Source organism: Mesocricetus auratus, unplaced genomic scaffold, assembly GCF_017639785.1.
Source record: "Mesocricetus auratus isolate SY011 unplaced genomic scaffold, BCM_Maur_2.0 Super-Scaffold_6731, whole genome shotgun sequence".
NCBI lineage: Eukaryota > Metazoa > Chordata > Mammalia > Rodentia > Cricetidae > Mesocricetus > Mesocricetus auratus.
Genome location: NW_024429185.1, coordinates 9,812,702 through 9,826,254, shown reverse-complemented (window position 1 = coordinate 9,826,254; position 13,553 = coordinate 9,812,702).

Below are 13,553 nucleotides of genomic sequence, written 5' to 3'. Positions count from 1 at the left end.
GGAAAGAATAGAAATCATACTCCTTGCATTTTAAGGATATAGTTAAAAATGAATCTATCAATTAAACAAAACCTTATCAAATACCCACATCTAATTTAGTATAAAATTGGACATATGATCTGTAACTTTTAAGCTATGTATCCAACTAAGCTGTGGGTCAACAAAAGTTAAAGTATTTCCTGCTGCAGTGAAGACAATCAGCTTGGTTTATAACTTTAGCAGTAAAGATTTATAGACTTCTTTAAAACTAATGTTCACTTTGAAGATTTGAAGTGAAATACAAGTCTGTGCCTGTAGGCTTGGCTTCTGGATTGAGTTAATAATAGATACAAGAGCTCTCAGCACACCGTGGGCAGCACCATTCCCTTGCAATTGCTGTGAAACATATCATAATCTTCATGACCCAGACTGAGCCATAAAGAAGTGACATTTTGTCATTTCTTTCCAAGTTCTTGCTTGAATTCTGCCCCGATTATTTTAAGATAATGGACTATGGCCTGGAAGTATAAGCCAAATAATAAACCCTTTTCTCCCATTTTGCAGCAGACAGATGGAGGGAGGGAAGGAAAGAGATAAGGAGAGGGGAGGGAGGGGAAAGGGAAAACAGACAAGGAAGGAATGTTGAGAGCAGGAAAAATGTCTTCCTCAGGGAGGAGGATAATTACTTATCCAATACTAAATGGAACATACTGAAAATATAAGTACACGTGAATTTGTACAGCTGGAACGGTGTGTATTAATATACTTAGGAGCATTTTGCAACAACTAAAGAAAATAGTGCATAAATTTGAAAGTGAAAGGAGGGGTGACATTGGAGGATTTGAGGGGAGAAAGGGAAGGAGGAAATGGTGCCATTATAATCTCATACCAAAATAAGAGGAACAAGAATGATGCTATAGCCTTAATTTTGTTGAAAAGATTCCATTTGTTCACATTATTTCATCCTTTATTTCACCTTAAATATAGTACATTTAAATGTAATATACATAGAAGACTTTGTAACATAGTGTTTGCTAAGTAAGCTTCATTTGAACAAGTATCTAATAGTAATAGTACCAATATCAAGACCTGTGTGAGCCAAAATACAGACTGTCTCTGTTTCTATTGATTAACAATTATGTCACCCATTTGAGCATAAATCTTTTTGTTTTTTCATTCAAAAGCCTCCTTCAAAGACAATAACCTTTGAACTAGTTCATCTTTGGCAGAATGCCACTACACATGAGTAATGGTTCTCTGGTGTTCATGCCACCACTTAGGAGTCCCTGAGGAAGTGGTTATGGTTGTCTCCTTCCTGACCTATTCTTTCTTTGAAAAAAAAGTTTACTTATAAAAAGCAGACAGAATTTTCAAATTATTCCACTGATACATTTATGCTGTTTTACTGTATGCCTTTACAAAACAAATGTAAGCAGCTTGCTGTTACAAATATGTGACTGTTTTTCATTTTTTTAAATTAGACAAAATTATTACATTATTAAGCCCTAGTTTTAAGTGACAAATGTAATGTCTTAGTTATGGTTGTTATTGCTGTGAGGAAAGACCGTGGCCAAAACAACATAGGGAGGAAAAGGCATATTTGACTGATATGTCCATAGTGTAGTTCATCATTGAAGGAAATCAGGGTAGTAACTCAAGCAGTGCAGAAACATGGAAGCAGAAGCCAATGCAAAAGGCGTGGAGGAGTGGGCAGTGGCATGCTAAGCCTGCTTACTTGTAGAAAACAGGGCCATCAGAACAGATATAGCACCATTTACAATGGCCTGGGCTCCTCATCCATGAGTCACTAATTAAGAAAATGCCCCATAACCTTGCCTACAGAGTAATGTTAGGGAGGCATTTTCTTAATTGTGTTTCCTTTCTCTAGGGTGACTTCAGCTTGTGTCAAGTTGACAGAAAACTATCAAGCACATGTAATGAATATTATTTCTGCCTACATGCACAACTTTTTGTTGAGAATAAATTTAAACAAATTTGACATTCTCAGATAACTTTATTTTGCAGTTGAAAATATAAAACGCATTACTTAAGTTCACAGCAATTTAAAATAATTGCCGTGATCAATGCCTTGTGTATCACACATATAAGGGAAGGGCATATTTGTGTAGAGTAAAAGCAGCATGACAATTTAATGCAGATGTGTGCCTACAAAATGATGGGATGTAAATGAATGCACATAGCATTGTATGAAAATGCACTAAGAGGAGGAAGCTGACTTTGGGGAACTGGCATTATTATCATGCCCATTGTAGGTTTTACACATGTCCTCAACTTAGTCATTAGTCAGTAGTTCTTTTCAAAGGCTAACTAATAAGCATTTTCCTCATTTTTCATTGAAGTAGAATTTTTTTCAAGAATATTTTAATTTCTTTTTAGTGTAGTTTGTGCCCACCTTCCTCCTGTGTGTATCTTCACTGTAGCAGAATGTTCCTGAACAAAGACTGTTTCTGCTGAGTGTAGTGTTTATGCAGCTGCACAGAGTAAAGCTCCCAGTAGCCACAGAAACCTCTAGACACAATGCTCTAAATTTACATCCAGATATATTTCTCCAGGTTTTTTACTGGTAAAATTTATTTGGTGACCTTGTGACTACTGTGTGTCACTTTGAACTTAATATATCTGAAGCTGCTTCTTTCACTTCAGTGCGGACGTTTCTTCAAGCTCCACACCAATTAAAGCTCATTAAAAATTCTACCTCCATCAGTCTCCTCCTGGTTGGGAATTCTTTCAAGTCTCAGGCCACTTAGTAAAATTGTCCATGGCAATTACAATGTCCAAGGGCCAAGGAAGATAAATTATTTTAAAGGACACTTTCTTCTTGTTTATATAAAATATACACAGACTGATGATACTTACATTAGAATATTTTATAAATTGTATAGTATGTCCCAACCTGAGTCTTTGTCAGAAACAAAATTCTCCCACTACTATCTGTTTCAAACATGAAAAGCACATTTTCTTCTCCTTTGATTGTAAGAAAGCCAGTGGCAAACCAATTGAAGGATAAACATTTCAAAATAAACAGATTGACAATGTGACCTCTGACTCATCAACATTCAACTCTCGGTTGTCCTGCTTATTAACACAGTATTCATTAACAAGCAATCTGTCACTAGACAGTTGCTGAGAGTTTATCTGTCATGACAATGATCTATGGTTTGTTGGCCCAAGACCCCCAGTGCTGAGTATCCCTGAGGGAGCCACTAGCTGAGGCCTTAGCCACTTAATGGCTGGATTTCTATCATGTGCCGACATTGACCTTGTAATAAGGAGACTAGTTCTTACAGACAAATAAGCTGAGAGTAATCCTGCAATCACAGGCTCAGCATGGGGCTCACATGTTCAGCTTAGCCTCTTAGGTGCATGTTCATCTGAAAACTTTTAGTGTCCTAACATCTCCAGGCAGCTGTCTTTCGGGAGCATTTCAACTACCTATAATGTTTCTCTTGATTGACTGGGTAGATCTATGAAATCATAATTGTTGTACCATATATGAACTATCTCTGATTGTTATAAGTCTTGGGGCAACCTAGAACACATTTGAACCCACAAAAATCAGAGTCTAGGTATTTCTGTAGATAATTCCTTAGAACCTGTTACTACACATAAACTGATTATGTTCATGAAAATGCCACAAACCTATTGCATAGATACAAAGGTTAATAATTGCACCTCAATGAAAATTTGTGTGTGATTTTATTTTTATTTTACCTATCAAAAGGGTAGCTCAATAAAAAATTACTGATAAAAATAAAACAAAAAAATTGGAATATAAATTTAGTAATGACTTTTATTAGTTAATATGGGAATCTCTTACAATTTCTGTTACTAATTGTCTGAAATACTTCCTCTACAGTTTGATTTAGGTTTATTATTGGGAGATATTGAGAAAACACCATTCTCCAAATTTCTTAGTGTAATAATGGTGTAATAATGGTATTGCATTATGTCATTCAGATGACAGAGTTTTGCCAAACTGGAAAATGTTTGGATTGAAATAAAATAAGGTGTTTCATGATTACATATATATATGTATATATATGGTTATATATAATTTTTTATCAAAAATTAGAGTTTTGTAGATCTTGCATTCTCCTTTGGGTGTTGATCTTTAGGAAGAAATAGAAGGTCTTCTGTAGAAAAAGAAAAAGTCAGTACAATCAGAAAACTTTTAGGGATAAACAAGTGTGCCCAGTAGAGTATAGTTGGGAAAACTCAGTTGAAATTAAACTTGTAAATATTTAATTCGATTACAAATATACAATGGTAAAGGTAGAGAAGAAAAGGCAACAAATCCATGTACAAATGTATGAAATAGGACTCTTCCATCATCCCTAAAATATTGTGTACCAGAATTCAGAGTCTGGTCTCTATAATGTTCACTTATATCTCTTCCCTGTTGATTAGTCTACAAGATAAATAATACAAATAGAAAAATTTCTCTCTAAAATTAGAGAAAATATGCATTTCTCAATGTGAGAAGAATGCCTTGCAGAAAATACTTTTGTTCACTAGAAAAATAAATGATCCCATTCTCAGTTTCTTCCATAAAAGCGACCTTTGCTTCTGCACATAGAAGGGAGCTCCATAGACACGAAGATGGCTTAAAACTGCAAAGCATTCTGGGAAGAACATCACATGGCTTGAAACAGTTTAAAGTTATACTTAGAAAAGGTGCAGACAGATTCCTTTCCTACCAGTGTAATGTATTAGAAGGAAGAAAAGTTCGTTATATGTTTAGCAAATAATCCAGTCAAAGGAAGAAACAGGGAGCGTTATACTCTCTCGCTCCCTACCACCTCTGTCTTTACATGTTTATTTCTCCATACCATATCCCTTCATTTGGAGGAAAACTTCCCCACATTATACAAAGCTTACATCATTCACTTTCTCAATCCATTGACACACCTCTGATGCTTCCTCTGCCTTTGTGTATCCTACTTTCTATTTTTTGTTATCCTTTTATACAGTTTACTGCTTTGCTTATGGCAAAATATAAATCATCAATTGTCTCTAGCATATTATGTCATACTTACGCATAAACTTTGGATACTCTTCTATGATACTAGAACATGTATGGATGCTACATATATGCTATCCAGTTAGCTGTTGTACTGACCACTGAGACAATTTATGGTGTGGGCAAACTTCATTAGAAATTAAAATCTAGTATTGATTCAGAAGCTCTAATTTGTCTCAAAAAGTTAAGAGGCATCAGATTGGAGTTTTGCTTTGACTTAAGATTTTGTGACTTCTAGATGATAAAATGTGTATTATAAAATGCTTCCTGTGAAAAAGGACACAGTTGATCAAGGCCTCTAAGTTTATTGTGAAGAGAAGTCATTGGCAGGAAGTATTTTCCATAATGGATATCTTTTTTAAATAATAATCTACCTTTTGAAAACTGATATAGATAACATTTTTGAGGTCTTAAAAGGACTCATTTATTGTGTTGCTTTTTTAAATTTGTAATTTCTTTATTGTGTACACATGTGTGTGTCTGTGTGTCCTGTTTGTGCTGTGAGTACAATGCATGTAGAGGCCAGAAGAAGGCATTGGATCTCCTGGGGCTAGAGTTAAGGCAGATATAAACTACTTGGTTTGGGCACTGAATTCTGTCTTCTTCTAGGGCAGTAAGCACACTTCATTGTTTAGTTAGCTTCCAGGCCCTTTGTGTTGCAATTTTTGTAAATACTATAGAGATATCTGGTTTACCTAAAAGAGAAGGATATTATGGAAAAATCAGGTTTATAGTTGACATTGAACTGCCACCATCCAAAAACCACAATCCTGAGAAACCACAAAATGGAAATATAAAATCGAAGGAAATGCATAACTTGAGTTACTGAATAATATGTTAGATATACTTAGTAAGTCTACATTTTTTCTATTATTAATTGATCAGATAACAGTTAATATACTTTCAAAATAAAAGAGACATGAATGAATGACAGATTTTTGGCCAAACTCAGGGCATTTCTACCTGTTTATATATATTTTAAATTTTAAATTAGAAAGCAATCTTGTTTTACATGTCAATCCTAGTTCCCTATCACGCCCCTCCTCTCCTGCCCCCACTGACCCCCTACCTCATCCCCTTTCTGTACCCCAGAGGGGGTGAGGCCTTCCATTGGGGATCTTCAAAGTCTGTCATATCATTTGGAGCAGGGCCTAGTCCCTCCCCCGTGTGTCTAGATTGAGAGAGTCTCCCTCTATGCGGAATGGTCTCTCAAAGTCTGCTCGTGTACTAAGGATAAATACTGATTCACTATCAGAGGCCTTATAGACTGCCCAGGTCTCCTAACTGACATTCCCATTCAGAGGGTCTGGGTCCATCCTACGCTGGTTTCCCAGCTATCATTCTGGGGCCCATGAGATCCACCTTGTTCAGGTCAACTGTTTCTGTGGTTTCTCCAGCCTTGTCTTGACACCTTTGCTGTTTATAAATCTTAAAGCACTGCATTATAGACAGAGATTGTTTTATATACATGAAACCATTACTTCACAAATTTAAACACTCATTTTTGAGATATAGGCACTTAGTACCTTATGATTCATTAACATTTACTAATAAAAAACAATTACTTTTATTTATTACATATGTCAAATAAACTTTATTCTGAATATTCCTGGAGGTAGAAGGAAAATAGAAGAGAACGTGATCAAAATTCATTGCATACATTTGTGGAATATTCAAATTCTATAGTTTAAATGAAAAGAAAGTGTAAAGGGACCCCTCCTTGAAAGGAAAATAAAAACTTCAAAAACCTTGTCATAAGTTTTATACTTTAATATGAAGTTATATTAGTTATTTTTATATTGCTTTTATAAGGTATTTCAGGCCTGAAACTTTATAAATAAAAGAAGTTTGCTGAGCTCACAAATTTTGAATCTCACAATACAACACCAAGCAGGCTCAGTTGGTTAATCTTTACTGAGAACTTCCTTGTGTGTGTGTCTTGTGTTGGATGGAAGCAAAGCAGGAATGCATGTAGGGGAGCAGACCAACAAGTAAGTCAAAGATACAAGGGTCAAATAACAATTCACTCTCCATCAAACTAACTGAATTCCATAAGAATGCTTAATCAATCCTGAGGGAACCGTTCACAAAAGTCCTAACCACTGATGTCCTCCTCTTAAAGTTTCTCACTGGAGAAGTAACTTCCAATACGAGAACCCTTGGTAGGTCTGCACAAACCACAGTGCGCCAGTTCAAACCACAGTGGGACAGCATAAACCATGGCATCAGTCAACAACTTTTCTTTCAATATTACTTGATCACATCTATTAGGTTTATAGTCTGAGCTTCTATCCCACAATCAGTGGCTGTCTTCTGCTATGTCACAGGCTTGTTGTCGCTTAGCTTTACCATGTTTTGAAACATTTTTTCCTTTTTAACTTACCTTTTATGGTCTTATGCCTGCACAATAATAACAATAGAGAAATATAACTTGATTCTGTCTCACATTTTAGTAGCTTTTACTCCTGTAAAACAAATCCAAAGTTTAATGACTGAAAAGGGAAATAAGAGTTCCTTTTCCTTCCTCTCCTGATAAAAAAGAAATTGTCCAAAAACTTACATTAAATTAAAAGAAGACAAAAAGAGTGTGTATTTTGTGAGCTAAGCTCACAGAGGTCAAATTTCCCAGAACTCTACTAGCGTCTAATGCAATTTATTTTTCTGTGAAAAACTTGTGCCTTAAATGTCGGATAGTTGATGTAAACCGTTGGCTAGGATTATAACTGACAAGGGTCTAGAAACAAAGCACCTCCAAGTGCCTTCACATTGTTCCTCCTCGGTTTCCATATAAAATAGTAACCAGTTTCTAAGAGTCAAGCTAAGAAATCAGTGAAGTTTCTCACATGTTCTTTTTATTAGAAGTTGTTAGAAATGATATAGGTCAATTATATTTTATTCACAGCTTAATAGAAATATAACTGATTTCCAACCACTGTTAATTCTAAAAGTGTGTTTTATTAAGTGCTCAAGTTGATATGTAATTGAACTGTTTTGTGTTATTTCGCCAAACATGGCTCTCAATCTTTGTACTAAAACTATAAATTCCCACATCACTGTTCTATTACTTCCCTCTAACATTTTCTGCTTAATAAATCAATATCTAATGCATAAGTGACCTCAGAAAATCACTTATTTTAAAATAATTTTCATGGATCAAAGCATCACTATATTGTATATGAATAATTCATGTATGTATGTAATATGCATGCATAAAAGCTGTTACATGAATTTAATATAATAGCCTAAGCAATGAAAGACAAAATATGGAAGCAATCATAGTTTTCTAAACTTGTGCTGCAGAACAATGGGCATTATTCAACAACGAGGACAAATTGTTTATTCTAGAGATATGAATGTAATTCAACATACACAATGTTGTATGGTACCTACAAATTAGTAATATTTGTTATATAAACAATTTATTTTTGCCTTTTAATTACCACTTTCAACTCTTATCAAGGTCTTACTTTTATGTTTAAAACATGTAAAGAATCAAATGGCCAAGCTAGTTAGGAAATTAACACAACAAGATAGATGAGTTGAGGACTCATAGTAAAGCCACAGTACCTTTGCATAGTTCTCACTTCTTATTTGGACAATAGGAAAGAACACAATAGAAAAGGATCTGGGACAACAAAAGAGATAGTCAGTAGCTTGGTGACAAACATTGTACAAGATGTTTTCTCGATGCATCCCACTTTAGTATGATATAGAGTATATAAGCACATGGCTCTACACACTGAAACATGGCAAACATAATTTGCCAGTCCTCTTCATATTAAACAGTTTATCAACCTAGAATGTGCATTTCACTATTTACTTTAATACTAGTAATTATATTCATGTATATTTTTACTATTATTAATATATTGATATATTAATTATAAATACATTTAAACAAGTAAATATATCATATTACATATAATTACACATTACATAGTATATGCTTATGGCTCCACCTATATGTAAATGCTCCATCATGCTAATGGACTTTTCCATTTCCCATCAAATATTTTTCACAATACACATTTTTCCAGTGAAAGCATTCTATAAATAGAGTAAGGTATCCATGACTATGATATATTTCAGTAATAAGGCAAGTGGATATGAAGTTCTCACTTGAAATTATTTACTATTTATTGTGCTGCAATAGCGTAAGAAAGGTCCACTTCAAACAGAAATTATTATGAAATCCACCAAATTTCCCACTATCATTTAATGCCATTGAAGTAAGACCAACCAAGTCTGTCTCTGGATGATAGTAATGGACTGAAAAATAAATCTCATTTCCTAAGAGCATTCCACTGATAGCATATTTTGAAAATATATATTGCTAATACTCAGAAGCATTAGAAGAGTCAAATTTCCAAGTATAATAACTGTATAAGTGCATAGCTTTGGTGGAAGGCAGGTGATTGATATCATAGTATGTCAGATTGCAAAGTTGCTTAGTATTTTTCATCTGTCCTTTAGGGATGCAGGACTCTCAGGTCACTGGGTGTTTCACATGTGTACAGTTCCTTGTCTCAGTCCTGTTTATTCCTAAGGATCCACTGAGAATAGATTGCTAAACCTCTGGTTGCTTTCAGCTTCTGAGCCCTGTCACAAATTGAATGCAGAGAATATTTACATACATATTACACTTAGTATTCAGCTCAGCTGAGTTATTTGAATTCCAATGAGTCATTTGGAACTATTAAATTTAAAAGCCACAGGAAGAAAACTAAAAGTCATTTTTCTTTTTATTAATATGTATTCATACACTCACAAAGCTATACCAGTATCTCAAGAAATCATATCTGTCATGTTATACTAAAAGAAATAACATGAGAGAGTATTGACTAGAAAAATCATTTCTTATTGTGAGCAAACTTTTGTTCTGAAGTGGTGTGCTTTAAAAAAAATCTGTGAAGAAGCATATTTGATTAATATGTTTTGCGATAAGCCTCCACCTTTCTTTAATCCAGCCATTTCCTTCACTTTTATTGTCTTTTATAACTAGTTTTTATTCTTACTTCTGGCTACATAGAATAGCATTCCTTCAGCTCTTAATAACTTTATTTAACTGAATAAATGCCAAACGTCTTATGTCTATGATTCATGGTATTACAGGATTCAATTTATAAACCAAGATAAAAAGGTACAGAATGCTAAATTAAAACAAGGTAGAACCAGAGAAATCAAATTTAAATCAGAAAATAATTATATTACTATTTTATTTTATAAAATCCCTAGAGAATTTATCTCAACTATGACAGAAACTTTTCTATAGAACTAATTAAAATAAAGCAGAGTGCCAAGGAAAAACATCTTCATAACTTGGAAGAAAGGAATTATAAAGGATTAGAGTGGTGTAGCACTTAGGAAGTTATTCTCTATTATTTTGCAACAAATAAGACAATTTCCCGAGGAAATAAAAACAACACAGTTTTAATGGTCTAATAAAAGGACTGAAGAATAGTAGAATTTCTCTTTGCATTTAAATTTGTTAATACTTTTACAAGTAACATTTTTTTTCTTAAAATGTCATTACTATGGAGAGAACTTTGTATTTTGTTTTTCAGCCAGCAAAGAAAGGCTTTCATTAGAGGTTTGGAAATTCAAATACACACATTAAGACACACAGAGAAACAGAGGCTATGCTGAAGAAGTCAAGGTCTGCTCTCTCCTTGAGGGATGCGGGTTCTTAAGGTTCTGTGAGGGGATCTTCCACTTGGCTTTGGTCAGTTTGAAATCAGACAAGGATGCTCATGGTTTCAAATTTTTGGAATCGTGGGAGCACTTAAATCATAGGTTTTCCTGCCTTGACAGAGTTTTGAATTATTTAAAGATGAAGAGAAAGTATGGAATATATGTGTATATACATATATACATATATGAAAATAGTGTATATGTTACTGTATTTATACACATGTGCATATAAATTCTTTAGGGAATTTAAATTCTTTACATATATATATATAATATATGGTACACATATGTGTGCACATACATATAAAAATTTTTCTCAATTCCTCTCTATTTTTAGTTGTAAAATTTAAAATTGTTTCCTCTTGTAGATCTGATTTTTATTGATATATTGTGGCTGGAGGCTTCTTTTCAGGCTCTATTCTTTACATTAGTGTAGGTAGAATGTCTCACAAATATCATAATGTGTATGAATGACTCTCTGAGATAAAATTTTATTGTTTTCCAATATTTATCTTTTAAGAATAAACTTCACCTAAGTAGTGAAATGGTCTCAGCCTTCTAGATTTATTGTTTTTAATAAGCATAAATGTCTAACAGATTTTGGTTGTTTATTTGTTTTTGTACGGTTAGTGGGGACAGGGTTTGATTGTGTAACCCTGGTTGCTCGGGAATTTGCTCTGTAGACTAGGTTGGCCTCACAAAGATTTGCCTTCATCCACATTGTGAGTGTTGAAATTAAAGGCGTACACACCACACACCTGGCATAAATTTTATTTTAAACAACATTTTAAGTGTTTTTGTCTTGGATGGGGAAATTTCAAAGATTACATAGGTTGTTTTAACAGATGTTCTCAAAATTTGTCTTTTTATGTTTAATATTGTTCATTTAATTTTAAGTTTTTAAATAGTTTACCTCCTGACCACAGTTTCTCCTTGCTCTACTTTTCCCAGCATCCCCTCCCACACACCTATACACTCTACCAGATTCACTCCCACTCTATTTCCTCTTGATAAAATGAGCAGGCCTCTGGGCTGAAGGGATATCTCAGCTATTAAAGGCTAGGCTCACAACCAAAAACAATCAAACACACAAATAAAAACAACAAGCCTCCAAGAGACTACAAGACAGAACGAGATTTGATAAGACAAGACAAATTCCTCCTATTGAAGCTGTACTAGGCAACCAAACAGGAAGTAAAGAGTCTCGAAAGCAGGTAAAAGAGTCAGAGGAAAACCTGTTTCCCCTGTTAGGAGTCCCACAAAAACAGCAAGCTAACAGTCCATAACACATACACAGGATAGCTGATGCATACCATGCAGATCCTGTGCTTACACCTTCAATCTCTGTGAACCATGTGAGCCCTGCTTAGTCAAATAAGTGGGCTGTGTTTTCCTGATGTTCTCCATCCCCTCTGACTTCTATGGTCTTTCCCCCTCCTCTTCTCTAGGGTTCTATGATCTCCAAATGGAGAAACCAGATGGAAATCTCCAATTTAGACTTGTCCTCTCTAATGGACAAGGAACTGAACTTGAGTATAGCAGAATATCATTTAGAATCTTTTCATTGATTTTTTAAAATCTACTTGTTTTCCATTCTACCCTAGGACTGGATTATCCAGTCTCCAGTTCCTGGCCATTTGGGCAATGTAGGATATGAGTGTCCTTATGTGGTGTGGGCCTCAACTTACATCAAACAGTGGTTGGTCACTCCCACATGTTCTGCATAGTCATTGTCCCAGCATATCTTGCAGGCAGGACAGATTGTACATGGTGGGCTTTGTGGCTGGGTTGGTGTTCAAGTTGCCTGTCTTGTAGCCTGAAGAGTTCCTTCTCATGAGAAAGAGACTAGAACATAAGGGGTGAAGGCTCCACGCCCACACCAGCTCCACCTCTCTACGGTCAGTGAGATACGTGGGTGCTGTCCTCAGCGATGCGCCTCCTCTGCCAGGATGTTCATTGTCAGCATATTTGAAACACAATACAAATTAGGGAAAAGAGTTTTCCAGGCAACAATCAGTCCAGTTCCACGTGTACAATAAAGTCTAAGATGCGACTACATAGAAACTCTTTACAAAATACGTGCGATCCTGAGGATGTATGTGTTCTGTAGCTAAAAGCCTAGAATCTAGTGTTATCTCTAACAGCTTAGAGGTCAGCAGGCTGTAAAGTACTTATGACATCTGCCCTAAGATGGGTAATGGTCCAAGGAGGGAAGAGTCTGGGGTAATCATTCTAGGGAATTTTCTTGAGGTCTGCCTCTATAGCAAACAGTGGGTGAGACCTCCATAGATGACAAAAAGGTCACCAGGTCCCTAATGACCTCCAATCTCAGCTTTCTGTATGGAATGTAGTTATTTCATTTTTGTCTCCACAATGGGAGACCCCCGGTGTGATTAACATTCCTGATTCTAATTCTTCTTTATATGTACAAGGTCCTAATGCCTTCTATAGTAACTAAACATAATAAAGGCAATTTACAGCAAACTTATAGCGAACATGAAATTTAATGCAGAGAAACTCAAAGTAATTTCACTAAGATCAGAAACAAGACAAGGTTTTCCAATCTCTCTGTATCTATTCAATATAGTAGTTGAAGTTCTAGCTATAGCAATGAGACAGATAAAGGGGATCAAGGGGTACAAATAGGAAAGGAAGAAGTATTGTTATTTTCAGATGACATAGTAGTATACATAGTGACCCTAAAAATTCTACCAAGGAACTCCTACAGCTGGTAAACACTTTCACTGAAGCGGCTGGACACCAAATTAACTCAAGAAAATCAGTAGCCCATCTATATACCAATGAGAAAATTCATCTTCTTTACTACCCAGCATTGTGTCAG